This window comes from Corvus cornix, chromosome 3 (assembly GCF_000738735.6).
Source record: "Corvus cornix cornix isolate S_Up_H32 chromosome 3, ASM73873v5, whole genome shotgun sequence".
NCBI classification, from domain to species: Eukaryota; Metazoa; Chordata; class Aves; order Passeriformes; family Corvidae; genus Corvus; species Corvus cornix.
In genome coordinates this window covers 105,870,012-105,884,155 of record NC_047056.1, presented here as the reverse complement: position 1 = coordinate 105,884,155, position 14,144 = coordinate 105,870,012, and the positions used below count along the sequence as shown (strand labels likewise).

At 45.0% G+C, this 14,144-nt stretch overlaps 1 protein-coding gene across 1 annotated transcript in view; it reads left to right on the top strand.

Annotated features, from left to right (window-relative positions):
* The window catches only part of HS1BP3 (HCLS1 binding protein 3), a 51,899-nt gene that overhangs the window by 25,893 nt on the left and 11,862 nt on the right, over positions 1-14,144 (top strand). The gene's annotated exons all lie outside the window — the stretch shown is intronic.

Genomic DNA, 14,144 nt, shown 5'->3' with positions numbered 1-14,144 from the left:
AGTGGGAGAAGCCTGATCTCTTGGCATAACTCTACCAAGGCTTGTGTGGCTCCAGGCAGTGGACCTGAGACCCTTTCCTGGCTGTACTGTCCAGCCAGGGGAGTTGAGTTGGACATGTGAAGGTCTCGGCCCTCTTCTCTCATGGCTTTCTTTGGGAGGGCAGACTGAATAGAATTATGCTCAGGAAAACAGATCTTTGGGTACCCCCGGGCTTGTAGTTGACATATGTTCTGTGCATAAGCGCTCTATATTGCACAGGTGATTGCTGCTATGTCTGCTCCTGGCAATCAGAAAGAGCTGTACCTTGGGATCAGAGCTAGGGAACTCACACTGTTGGTGGGGTTTGGAGTAGATACACAACTCACAGCTCTAAAGTTGGCTGCTCTGTGTTTTCTTTTATTTTGGAAATAGTCATTTCCCTGGCCTAAGGAAAACTTGTGAGAGTCCTCCCTGTGCCAGCATTGTCCTTATCTGCATTCATATTTCCCTGTCTAGTGTTGGATTTTTGATCCCATGAGATTATGCAGTCGTTATTTCCGCAGGTTTTTAAGCAATCGCCTGGCTTAAAGTTCAGTGGTGAGTTTCTGTCATGACTGGCTTGAGTGATTCCAGTGCATACATAGGTGGAACATGAGGATCCTTTGGGAAAGAGTTTAAGTAATTATTTTAATGTGCTTCATTTTCTTTCTGATTAGAACACAGAATATACTTTAATGGGTTTTATAAATAGTTAATTTGTGTTTATGCCATCATCCTAAGCCCAAAGGGCTGAAAATAGCTCTCTTGTCTGTGTAGTGTTGCAGCTGTGTGTACCATCCGGTGGTGTTTTCAAGCAGAACACAAATGTAACTACACCTGGGGTAAAATGCAGCAAGGACTTAATTTCTTCATGCAACACTTCATTGCAGCATCAGGCTGTAAGTGAAGAACACTTAATTCAACTGGAAATGCAGAGGGAATTGCACCCATGTAAATGCAAATACCCAGCTTGGAATTTGACCAGATTGCTAAAGCAGATTGTCTGCTTTTAAGAAAGATTTCGCAGGATTTGTAACAGACCTGGTTCATTGTTTACAATGTACTAAAGGGATAAAACTTAACATGGACTTTTCTGTACACAGAAGGACTGTAGAGCCAAGTAATACCAGGGAACTGGAATAAAATGCCATTGCCACTAGCTGGCACCAGCTTTCAAATAATTTCCATAGTCCTCTGAGTGAACTCTTGGCTTTTGGTTTCCCCCTCCCGTATGGCAGCAATGAACAGGCATTTGCAGCAGAGCTGGGCAGCACTGAAGGTGTGCAGGAGCTACTGTGAGCCGCTCTGCAGGTGTATCCAGCATTACTTAACTGAGACGGGAGGAGTAGTAGGCAGGAGATCCTTTAGAGAGGCTACAGGATAAATTTATAACTACACAGAATCAAAAGTTCTTTTTTTTTTTACTTCTCCTTTGGAAGAGGATTGAACATGATGTAATTGGGCAGATTTAAACGTGTTTTGTTTCATGGACTTTACAATAATAGGATGACTCAAGTCCTTAATTAGAATAAAAAAGCATTACCTCATCGATGAGCCTGCTCCTTTCACCAAGGCAGGACAAATCTTTAATCGACAGATGCAGGGAACTGCTCATAGATGAGACAGACTGCTAATGAGGATGGATTCAGAGCTGCCCTATTGCTTTACTGTTCACTGAGTAAAACAGAATTTCTGGCCACAGAAGCTGTGGGGTGAATGTGTGCTCAGTTTAAGTCGAGATGGGAGACTTGCTTTTCCTTTCATCTAATGCTGTCAGGTTCCTAATTCAGCAGACTTAATAAAACCATTGTTCCATTTTCCCCCTCGACCTGCTGCAGACATTTCTGTCTTCATTTCAAAGGATCAAAGAATCAGATTTTGGAATACCATTTTTGAAAGCAATCTGTAAAACTTTGCCAAAAATGCATGATTTAGCTATATAACTATAGGCTGGTACTAATTAACACACCTGGGGGGTCATATCTCTTACTACTTGCCCCTTGCAGCATTTGGCCAGGTCTGGAATCATCTGAAGTATCAATTAAAAAGGAACAGTCCTAAGGACAGATGCATCTGGGACTCAGCAGCTCTTCATTCTGCACTTGAATTTCTTGGGTCATATCACACTACTTAAAAGTTAGATTTCTCCATTATCCCTTTAGTAAAAGGAATAAAACTGATTTTATAGATCTGCCTGGGGAAAAATTTCCCTTTGCACAGAAATGTGGCATTCAGAGAGTTCTTAATGACCATTGTCATTGAAGCAAAAGAAATGCTTTCCATTACCTTCTGTACATTTTGGGTAAGAGTCAAACCTTTTCTTTCCATATTGCCTGAGATGCCCAGTCATATCCAGATCACAGGGGGAGTAAAATTTATTACAACAGTGAAATACACAGCTCTGCTAGGTGGTTTGGCTGTGGCTAAACTAGTAAATAAAAGCAGAGAGGAACTGTAGCGTTGCTTTTGCCAACTAGAATAAAGTAGCTTCTGTCCAACAGCTAAATCCTTCTGCTCCCCAGAGCAAGCTGGCTGTGTCCAAAACAGGAAGGGCCCCTAAGCTTGTACTGATCCCTAAACTTTGTCTAGGCATCATTTGGGAAAGCAATAATTAGCCTGGGCCTAATTCATACCAGGGAGCATGCTAAAAAACTCACAAGGCATTTACTGTGCCCCAATTATCCCAGCCCAAGCACTCACCACATTTATTTGCTGTTGACCTTTTGTTGCCCTCAGGGCAGCCTGAGGAAGGTGCATTTTTAGGAGTTAGGATTGGAGCAGTTGGGGCCCTGTAACGAGGTACAGGCAGTGCTGAGTGTATGCCTGGCACCTGAGGGTGCTCCATGGCCATAAACCCCCAGGGGCATTTTGCAGCAAGGGTGGTCTGGCTGCTGTGGCTCTTCTCAACGGGCACTCTGTTGGGTGGTGGCATAGCTCAGGAGCAACCCCGGGGCTGGAGAGGTGCAGCCTGCCTCTTTTGGGCTGTAACAGAGTTCACCCATGTGGGTGTGAGCTGTGGTGTATCAGGTGGCTTGGAAAAGATCTTGACTTCGATTTTCACTAGTATAGATTATTTTCTGAAGTCTGCTCTATGAACCACGATTTTCTGTAGTAACTGCTCTTTGTCACGATACACAAATGGATTGGAGTGGCATGAATGGAAGGCTTCTAAGCTTCTCTCTTCCTTGCTTTATTGGTTTTTGTCTGTAATAGCATCTGAGGCATACTTGATGGCATCATTAAACACAGAACATGATGTCATGCCCTCAAAACTATCTGATAACATTACCTAGACCTGTTTGCAACAGACATCTCAATTTTCATCTGTGTGATGGCTTATCTGCCAGCATAGGCTGTTGTTGTGTGTAACAGTCTTGGCCTGGAACTTGTTCCTGAATCATCCATCTTTCTCCTCTTGGCTGTGAGTGACAGAACCATGGCCCCAACTGTTCCTGTAATATGAAAAAAAGCAAATGTGTTCTCAAGAGACTCCTGAGGGATAAACCCACACTTCCTCCCTCAGGGGCTGTTACACCAAACCCTGACCTCATTGGAGTTGTTTTTATTTGTTCAGTGGTGCTGCCAAGAGACAAGGGCAGTGCCACACAATGCAGGATGCTGGAACAGGAAGGAGAAGCACATGGTCCAGAACTGTGTGCCAAAGTCTCGGGAGAATTAGTTTCAATTCTTCATTTCAAAGACATCCTGTTTAGGCTGCAGATAGCTCACTTCTGGTTTTCAGGACCACATTTTGTTCCTGACCTGTAAAGGAACAGTGCTGGCATGCTCTGATGTTCAGAGGTGCTGTGAGAGTGAATTCTGAAAGGTTGTGAGGTGTTTTGGGGCTATCCAAACATTGTGGTTTGTTGACAGTAAGCATTGGTTTAATTGGAGGTGGAGCCTGTTGTAGCCCTTACTCTCACGGAGGAGCTGGTCTGCCAGTCCTTTTCCAGCTGTTGGCATCACAGCACCATTGCTCATAGGAGGGATGCCGTCATGGTGCCACTGTGTGCTGCTGGTGGATATTACGAAAGATGCGAAGGTGTCCTTAAACCCTACAGCCAAATGGACGAGACGGCAAAGGACAGCAGTCTCCTTTCTGTGCTCTGCTTATCACTTCTTCCTGGAAGGGGCTGGTATCCAGGACCCCTCACAAGGACCATTTCTAGAAGGTGACATGGACATCAAGCTTCCCTCCATATACAGTCTTCTGGCAGTATCACACCAGTCCTTGTTCCTTCAAACACCCCCACTTTGTTCTGTGCCCAAAGCATGTCATTAGCACCAGTTCAGGCTATGACTTTGCAGAGCTCTAGCACAACCCTCATGTTATTTCAAGCACTTTGAACTTAAAAACAGATGCAGAATAAACATTCGTTCCAGGACACCACACAGAACAAGGGAAGACCAAGGCCAAGTGTTTTAAAGGATGGATACAGTCCTGCACCAGCCCTCTTGTTTCACAGGGTAGGTGTGTGTGCTGCCTCCTGTGCTCATGGCACCTTTGCTGTGGAATTCACTGTCAAAATCTTTCCCTTCTTCAGAGAGACCACCAGTGGCCCACCAAAGCCACTGTGTCAACTGCCCTTCTCAGCTGGGCATGGGAGAGAAATTATGAGAGACTCATGGGTTGAGATAAGGACAGAGGGAGATCATTCACCAGTGACCGTCACAGGCAAAACAGGCTCCGCTTGGGGAAATTAACTGAATTTATTACCAGTCAAATCAGAGTAGGATAATGAGAAATAAAATTGAATTATAAAATACCTTCCCCCAACCCCTCCCTTCTTCCTGCACTCAGCTTCACTCCTGATTTTCTCTACCTCCTCTCCAGCAGTGCAGGGGGATGGGGAATGGAGGATGGGGTCATGCATCACGTGTCATCTCTGCTGCTCCTTGTCCTCCGGGGGAGGACTCCTCACACTCTTCCCCCATGGGGTCACAGGTCCCACCAGCAAACCTGTTCCAGTGTGGGCTTGTCTCTTCATGGGCCGCAGGTCCTCCCAGGAGCCTGCTCCAGCGTAGGATCTCCACAGGTCACAGCCTCCTTCAGACATCTACCTGCTCCAGACTGGGATACCCCACAGGCTGAAGGTGGATCTCTGCTCCCCCATGGGCCTCCAGGGGCTGCCGGGGCACAGCTGCCCCACCATGGGCTGCACCAGGGGCTGCAGGGGACTCTCTGCTCTGGCACCTGGAGCATCTTCTCTGCCTTCTTTGCTGCCCTGGGCATCTGCAGGACTCTTTCACATTCTCATTCTCTCCTGGCTGCAGTTGCAGGATAGTTTTTCCCCCTTATCTATGCGATCATAGAGGCACTACCACAGTGGCTGGTGGGCTCAGCCTTGGCCAGTGAGGAGTCCCTCTTGGAGCTGGCTGGCATTGACTGTCAGACATGGGGAAGCTTCTAGCAGTTTCTCACAGAAGCCACCCCTGTAGCCCCTGCCCGCTACCAAAACCTTGTCATGCAAACCCAGTACAGCAGGTACCAGTGTCCCCTTTGGAAGAGCAAAGGAAGATGAAGTGAGACAGGAGTGAGGCCAGAAGCTGGGTGGGCAGCATGAAGGGGCTCGGCTACAGGAACAAGTCAGCCCTATGAATCAGCATTTTGACCATGTTTGACGTACTGTATTTTTACAACCACACTGACTCTCTGGTGTTTGTTCTCTGTTCTGGCCGCATGGTGTGTGAAAGGTCTGCTGTAGTATTTCTGCCTATGGATCCAAATCCTGAAATGCCCTGGGTCTGTGTTTTCTGTCTGAAATCATCATTCTTCCTCCAACATTGCCATAGCCACTGTAACACCAGGGAATAAAAGCTTAAAACATTGTGCAGTTACTTGTAATTGCTACTCCCCTGCATCATTTCAACACTTTTCCACTAGTCCCTCTTACTGACACAGATCAGTGATACAGTTTCTGTTCTGTGTATTCAACCAAAGATTCTCCTTACCAAACCTCAGGTAATTTTTCACGTCTCCAACTTATTAAATGGTACAAGATTCTTCACAGTGTAGAACTTTAATGTTCTTTGAATGCATTTAGGATTTGTGAGTCAGCGAACTGACCCCAAGGATCAGGCTCACACTGTGAGTGACCAGTAGCTAAGCCTGGAAAAGGCTCTCCTTGGCTGATGGAGCACTATGTTTGTTGCTTTTTGTCCCCACACAAGCCTGAGGTCTCACATCATCTGGGGTTTCTGCCCACAGTCTGTTTTCCCTGATCCATTTTCCTTGCAGCACAGGAACCTTCAGTGTTTAATGCAGCCATCCCAAGGGGCTGGCAGGCAGGAGCAGATCATTGGGTGGCTGAGCAGGAGAGCAAGGAGTGGGCTCTGAAAGGAGTTGTGTGGATCTACAGGCTCATGTTGCTTGTGTCAAGTCATAATCCTCAGAGATGCTAGCTGGAGGCCTGAGATCATCTATCTGCCAGCTCTGAAGGGTGCTGTGGGAATAGTGTGTCACTGTGGCTGGGCTGAGCTCAGAGATTTTTTGCCAGTAGGAGGGGAATTTTGTTACGATTTTGGAATATTATCATGGCTGCCAAATAACACCAGCAGTGAGTTGGATCATGTGCATAAGCCAGAACACTTGTGAAGGCTGCTCATTCTGTTTTCTTTCAGGCACGTGTTGTGGCTTGCTGGCACTTAGCAGGTTCCAGTGATTCAGTGCCCAGCCCCCCTGTGCTCCCCAAGGGGCTCATGGTGCTTCCCCACTGGACTCCCCTCCAGCCTGACAGCCAAGTGCTGGCACATCAAGCTCAGTGCCCAGCTCCTGGAATTACTGACCTTGCAAAAGCTTCTCTGCTAAGAGCTCAGGCTAGTTAGCGACAAAATCATAAATAGGAATCCAATTTAAAAAATGCAGAATTATGTCAGGCATTTTTCTGCTTACAGCAGACAGCAGCCCCTAGGCAGCTGCCACTGCAGAGCCTCAGTGTCTTGCCTAGGAGGGAGAGTTTGCATCTGGGGTGTTCCCTGGTGTGACTGTCCCTACAGTCTGACCTCCAGCAGTGTCTGCAACATCACAAGTGGAATTGCTTTGTGCAATAGGTATATCCACGGCCTAGGGAATATTTCACCCAGAGCAATTTTATCTTACCTCTGTTAAAAAAAAAATCATCACAAGAAACCTGTAGGCAGGAAAGCTGTGTTCTCTTTTCATGGAAGATGTTTTGATCTCATGATCAGCAGGAGAGGCAGCAGCCGGAGCACGGCGCTGTGTCTGCAACAGCGGTGTCATTTAGCTCTGACAATGTCTCACTGTGTCCTCCTCTCTTGTAGTTCCTATGGAGCCATCTCTGAGTTGTGGTGAGAGGTCTGTTTTACCCATGGCACAGCCAAGAGGAAAAAGTGACTTCTGTGAACAGTAAGATGGGAGGCAGGGAAGGCAGTGGGGAACCAGGCTCAGCCCCATCATCCCTCCTCCAGTCGATGCAAATCCTGCTTGGCTTCTGCTGGAATCTGCTCACTGCCTTGGTAACTGGCCCTTCTCAAGCTTTTCTTAAGCTCTTTAGATGTGGTGTGACACGTATGTCAGACAAAATTTAAGACTGGAACATCATGTGCAGGTTGCTAGAGGTTTTCTGTAGGCTGGGGGTTGGTCTGTGCAGGTACCAGGCAGAGAAGAAAAGGTACCCTTCAGACTGAGCTTTATGTGGAGCGTCAGGGATTAGAGAGGCCAGACATTTTTTATGCAAACATCCTCTATCCTATTTGAAGCTTTTCTGTTGACAGACAGAGAAAAAATAGAGTTAGGTCTGCAGTCTGGGCTCTTGTAGCCGTTTTGCTTTAGAATGTGGTGAGGAGGCAATTCAGGTGAGGCAGTAGCAGAGTGGAAATGGTCTCCTCTTGAGGAGCACAGTGTGAGGCCAGGGGGCTGGCAGCATTCTGTTGTGAGGAGTGAAAGATTAAATAACCTAAAATTAAAACTTTATTAAGTAGAGGTAGCGGTTACAGTCAGGCTGCCTGTCCTGGAAGGAGGCACCAGACAGTTGCAGATCCTGCTGATTTGATCTTGCCAAGGCCTGTAGTGAGACAACACCTTAAAACTTTTAGTTTTAAGCTGAAAAAGGGTAGGTTTAGATGAGATATAAATACAATAAAGGTGGTGAGACACTGGCCAAGAGAAGCAGTGGATGATGCCCCACCCCTGGAAGTGTTCAAGGCCAGGTTGGACAGGGCTCTGAGCAACCTAATGACAGGTGTCCCTGTACACAGCAGGGGGGGGTTGGAATAGGTGATCTTTGATGTCCTTTCCAACCCAAACCATTTTCTGATGATACTGTTGCATGAGGTGTGAGTGCCCAACACATCTGAAAATGAGTGTGTGAATGTGTGAAGATGAGGTATCAACTGTTCACATGTTCAGTGCTTTTTCAGGAAATAGCTCTAACAAGAAGCTACAGTAGTGTGTTCATGTGGGGAGGGGAGGGGGTTTCAGCATTGAAGAAACCAATCACTTCGCCAAAATGGTTGCTATTTGCATTCATCACTTCTAGTTGCTACTTTTAAGAAGTCTCAGCATGACATTGCATACGTTCAGTACCTTTAATTTCCTCTTTGTGAGGCCTTCTTTTTAAGTGTTTGCTCCCAAATCTGTTGAGAGTGGGGCAGAAAACATGCTCACTAGCAAGTTTTTTTCACACACAGTTTCAGCTTGGGTGACTTGGATTGTGAGGCTGCTCAGGATGTTTTGTGAAGAATGTCTCGTAAAGGGATGATGTTGGCAGGTTGATTTAATTACAGTGGTCAAATTTAAATTCCTGTGGCACATTTTATTGCTGAGTTATACTCCATATAGACATCACTTTACAGGCATCCAACACAGTACTCACTCAAGAATTTGTTCGTTTTGGAGCGACAGACCTGTAACAATCATTAATTAATGTAAGAGAATGAATTTTTTTCTTAGCATGTAATTGTTATAGGGTTAAAAAGAGTTTCCTGAGAAGTAATTCCTGAAATGTAACTATTCCTGAAAGTAATTCCTTTAGCTTGAGTAGTGACTTTAAAGGAAATAAACCAAGGAATAATGTCTTTCAGAATTTGTTAAGTCCAAACTGTTCTCCCTCAGCAAGTCTTACACTCTGGTTTAGTCTAGAAAATCTGAGGAAAACGATAAAGAAATCTCCTTTATGTTAATTTTCTTTCTTTGCAGTCTACTCTGTAACCTTAATTCCCTTGCCAGGCTTATGAGTGCCTGAGTGCTTTATTAATTATTTAGTTGAAAACATTTTAGGAAATGTTTTCTGTATTATGATTATTGCTAATGATCTGTGTATTAAGCAAAAGTTGTCCATCTGTGGTCTTCTCATCTGCTTTCAAATTACATTGGAAAAGGATATAATCAGAAAACTTGGGGACAGGTTATAAACACAGCTTGCCTTTGTTTAGGAAGAACAGGTACTCTCGAGTTCTGAACCCTTGAGAAAAATCTGTTCCTTCAGGCTCTCTTTCCATCTGCTGCTCTGCTGGAACAATAATCCAAGGCTGACCTAATCTGGGAGCTGCAGCAGACAAACTTTGCAACTGAATGCTCTTGTTCCAAATGATTTCTAATTGGAGATTTATTTCATCAGTTACACATGATCTTATTTTGAGACATGCCAAAGCCATTTAAAATACTGTAAATTAGCGTGTTGTCCACAAGGAAAATATTTCTGTGTGAGGTAAAGTATCCCTGCAGCCAGCACTTGTCGTGGTGGCTTAATGCTTAGGAGTGAGGCTGTGTGAGTGATGGGCTTTGAATTTCTATTGGTCATCCCTTGGCCAAAGCGGATGAGAATGACTCCTTTTGTCCTGTCTGTTGTTATCAGGCAGCTCTGGAAAATGAGCACTGTTGAGTGAAAAGAAAGCAGCAGATGACATTTTGTTTTCTGCACAAACTAGTGTATAGGATCTTTGTTTTTCAGATGTGGTTTTCAAGATGTGCTAATATTGCTGCTATTTTAGCTGTAGCTGTTTTGTTCAAGCCTGAACGTAGATTTGTGGGAATTGGGACGTCCATTTATATTAGTGAGCTCTTGCCTTGTAAAATTCCATGGATACCTAATATATGAGTATGTATATTCTGAATAAGTCTTTTTTAATGTTACTGTTACACTCCTTTTCTGGAGCATAATCTTATTTCTATAAAAAAGAGATGGTCATATTTTCAGAATAATAAAATCTGAAAACTTCTGCCTGTGTGCTGAGGTTACATGTGCTCTTGATAACGACACTCATTGTTTTAACCCAGCAGTGAGCATGGGGCAGGGACTCCTCTCTGTATGGAGCACAGTAGACATGCTCTGTGACTTAAAGCAGTGTTACCCAGCTTTGGATCCGGGGTTCCAGTGTTTCACAAACGCTATCACACACACAGGTCTGGAAATCTTCTGACTTTGGAGTCTCTTAGCCATCCTTGTTGCCATTTTCCACAGAAAGCTTTTGTGCATTGTGGCTGTGCCAGTGAGACCTGGAGGCTGCCAAATGAGTGACCTACATTGTGTCAGTAAACAGGAGAACTGTGCTCACAAAGTGAGTGAGGTTTGAAACTGTCTGCATACAGGGTTTTGTTGACATTTTCATGGGTGATTTGAGCAGCATTTGGGAGCCAGGAGTCTCAGCTGGACTTTAAAGTGTTCCAGCAGCCTGCCTAGGTGGATTTGTATACTCTCCTTTCTGATCGTCCAGTTTTGGTCCATGTCAGTTAGGAGGCCAGTCTTTCTGTACAGTCACTGAGGAGGCAGTCTGGCTCCTTTTTAGTCAGAGCAGGAGACAGGAGTGTTATTTGAGGTATTCTCATAGTGCTTCCTGTGTAGACATCTATCGCTCTCTCGGGCTCCGTGGGCTCTGCAGTTTCTGTGCTGGAGCGCGAGGTGCAGCGATCTCTCAAAAGCCTCTCCAAAGCGAAGCCGCTCAGCAGGACAGGCCACACACTCACCCAGGCGTGCACGCACAAACGCACGGACAGCTTCAGTAATATGGTCAGAGGCAAAGAGGCAGGAAGGGGCTCTGCACAGAGTTCCACAGGAGCAGTTTATTGCTTCCACACTGTGAAGGATCCCAGAGGCAAAGACGAGAGCAGTGGAAAGCTCAGGTTTAAGTACGGGAGTGGGGCAAGCACCAGGGACCAATGGTGAAGCTCTGGGGGAGTGGTGAGGGGCAAAGGCCAGTGGGGAGAACCTGGAGTGGAGAACTTTCTGGGATATGAAATATATAAGGTAGCAAGGGGGTGGAGGGGCCACGGGCCAACCAGGGAAGCAGAACTGGGGTAGATTAACATAACAGAGCACTGGACCCTGGGAGAAGCTTTTCTGGTTACCATAACCTGAGGAGAATCTTTTGGTACTAGGGACTTGTCCCACCAGCAGACACTCTTTATCCCTTGTAACGTAGGCTCATCGGCCACCACAGACATCAGTAAGGCTCAACTGAGTAAATAGTTTCTGCTGAACAAAGGATACATCATCTTTAGGGCTGGTTTGGTTTTTGTTAAGGTTTTAAAAGTCACTAGAGTGATGTTCCCAAAGTTCACTTGTTTCATAAATGAAGAAATAGCAATAACACGGGTCATCTTCTGCCAGCTGGATGCTGATAGTTTCAAAATGTCAGATGCCAAGGTTGTGAGCATGATGTATGAAGAAGGTGCTAATGAAGTGCAGGGTTTGAGTACAGTAATACTTTGGAAGACTCAATGTTCCTTCATTTCTGTCTTCCCCAAAGACTCTGCATTCCTACACAAGTTTACTGCACCCTGGTACATCATTGTCATCTAATTACCTGTCCTTGCAGCTTCTTCTCTGCCTGGCTGCCAGCTTGGGATTTCATGATCAGCTCAGCTCCAGCGGAGTCCCTGGGCCCTCTCATGGGGAGGTAGCACCAATATACAGAGAGAGGATAGGTGGGCAGGCAAGATGCACACTCAGGCCAGCTGCAGAACCTCAGACAGGCTCTGAAACTTCTCACACCCCCCTTCTCATCCATTAACCTCTGCTCAGCAGTACAGTCTGGACTGGCACAGCTAAATACAGAACCGCAGGAATCCTGTTTCCCGCTTAGGGACTGACCTCAACAGAGTCCCTGTGTGGATATGCTGGAATTACTTGGCAGTCCAACAGTGGCTTCCTTAGAAGAGTAGTCAGGGGAAACAACTTGAAGGCAGAAAAACAACTTCCTCCTGTTCATACCAGTACCAGACAGGCCCAGCAGGTCTGGCCCTGTGCCCCGTAGCTGCCAGTGTAGTCCCCTGGCCAAACAGAAAGTGAGCCCGTGTCAGTGGGCTGGTTTGGTGGCCAGACTACACAGAGCGTTGTTACCAGGACCTTTCAGTTCCATTATTTTTGTTTTACATGCTATTCTTTATGATGCTCTTTATGATTCTCTTCCCTTTCTTTGGTATTTCCCACCATTCTGGTATTGTTTACTGCAAATATTTGAGCTAACTAATAGTAAATTCCTTGCTAACTTCATGGGGGTGGAGACCTGTTGCTTGGCAATGTACTGGCTCCTTTATATAATTACCTGTGCCATGATGGGCTCTTCTTATGCATCAGGAGAGCTATTGTAACTCTCTGAATGGACAACGAGTCTTGTCAAAGACTTCTGGCATTCTCTAGGTTGGCAAATCCTCACCTATATTGTCATTCACATCTCAAAGACTACTTTGTGAGGCATGAATTATGCAAATAAATGTTGCTTCTTCCCTAGTAGATCGGATTTATTTGTATTTACTAATTATTTTTTTTAATCAGTTTGTCAGCTCTGAAAGACTCAGTCCTACTGTTCTTCTGGTTTTGTTGTTGTTTGTTTTACCTTTTCCTTTAATACTTAGGTTCATTTGAATGATAGATCCCTTACTACAGTTAATAAAACAATGAATTTGGGTTTTTGTAGAAATCCTGGGTGAAAGCTGCCTGTACATATTATAACTTCAGATTTTGGCAGGTTTTGAAAGAAGGGTCTTTCACAAATATTTCAGTTTGAAGCAGTTCCTTGGAGCTGAGCTTTCAAAGCTCAAAAGAGTAGCTCAAATTCAGAAGTTACTCGAGGCATATCCCTGATGAATATGAATGCAAAAAAAAGGGAAATTCATTAAAGTTTCTTCTGCTTTAAAATGAAGGTTTTTGTCGTAAATAGTTCAGCAAACTAGTTGCTTCACCTTCATATACCTTTAGTGTATCACATAGGGTATATTTCCGAATAAAGCAATATTTAATTCTGCATGAGGCTTGCTCTTAGGCTGCCTTTGCTGCAAAATGGTGGTAGCAAGATAATATCATGAGTTACAGTTTGTTGATAATAAACTTGTGAAAATAACTGGAAGTAACTGGACTCCACTTTCGTGTGCAGCTGTAACTGGAAGAGGATTCTACAAGACCCTTTAATGTAGTTGGAATGTGTGCATAATCTTTTGACCTTGTTCTTAGTTTTTGATGACTGTGGCATGTTAAGTGCTGATAATTGGGTTTGTTCTAGGCTGAAACCTGACCTGCTCTCTGCAAAGGAGATCAGATCTTCTATTGGAAGAGGCACTCAAAGGGGCTATGTTAGAAATTGCAGGGCCAGGGCTGCTGAGAGTGAAGATCTCTGAAATATGGCAATTACTTTGGAAGGACATGCTGTCGTAGGGACTGCTTCTCTTTCAGCCCAGTTTGAATTGGACTTTTCACCCAAAGATTTTTGTCCTCTAAATTTTCTTTTCTGTGCCATCTGGTTTGCTTAATAACTCAAGCTGCCTTTTTGAGAGAGCTGCCTTGTAGCTTCAGCTGCTGGAATGTGAGTCCTGGGTATGAGAGCAAGAGGCAGGTGCTTTTCACTCTGCTCTTGGAAGGGGAGTCAACTCTCCTTGTTTAAACCATGTGGAAATGAGGGGATTGTCTAATACCTTCATGAAAAGAGTATGCAGCAATCATAAGCAGCAGCAGGAGCTGGCAAGGAAATGGAGCCAAAGGGATTTTTAAATACCCGTCCAAAGGGATCAGTGCAATGGACCAACTTGCACTTTGTATTTCAATCCATCCCTTTCTGTCTGTCTCGAACAGTGTTGCTGGAACTGATCTTCTTTCTTATTTTAAGCTTTCTGTGTGGGAGGAGTAAAACTGCTTCAGTGTTTCTGAGTGGTAGTTTGCACAGTACAGCATTGT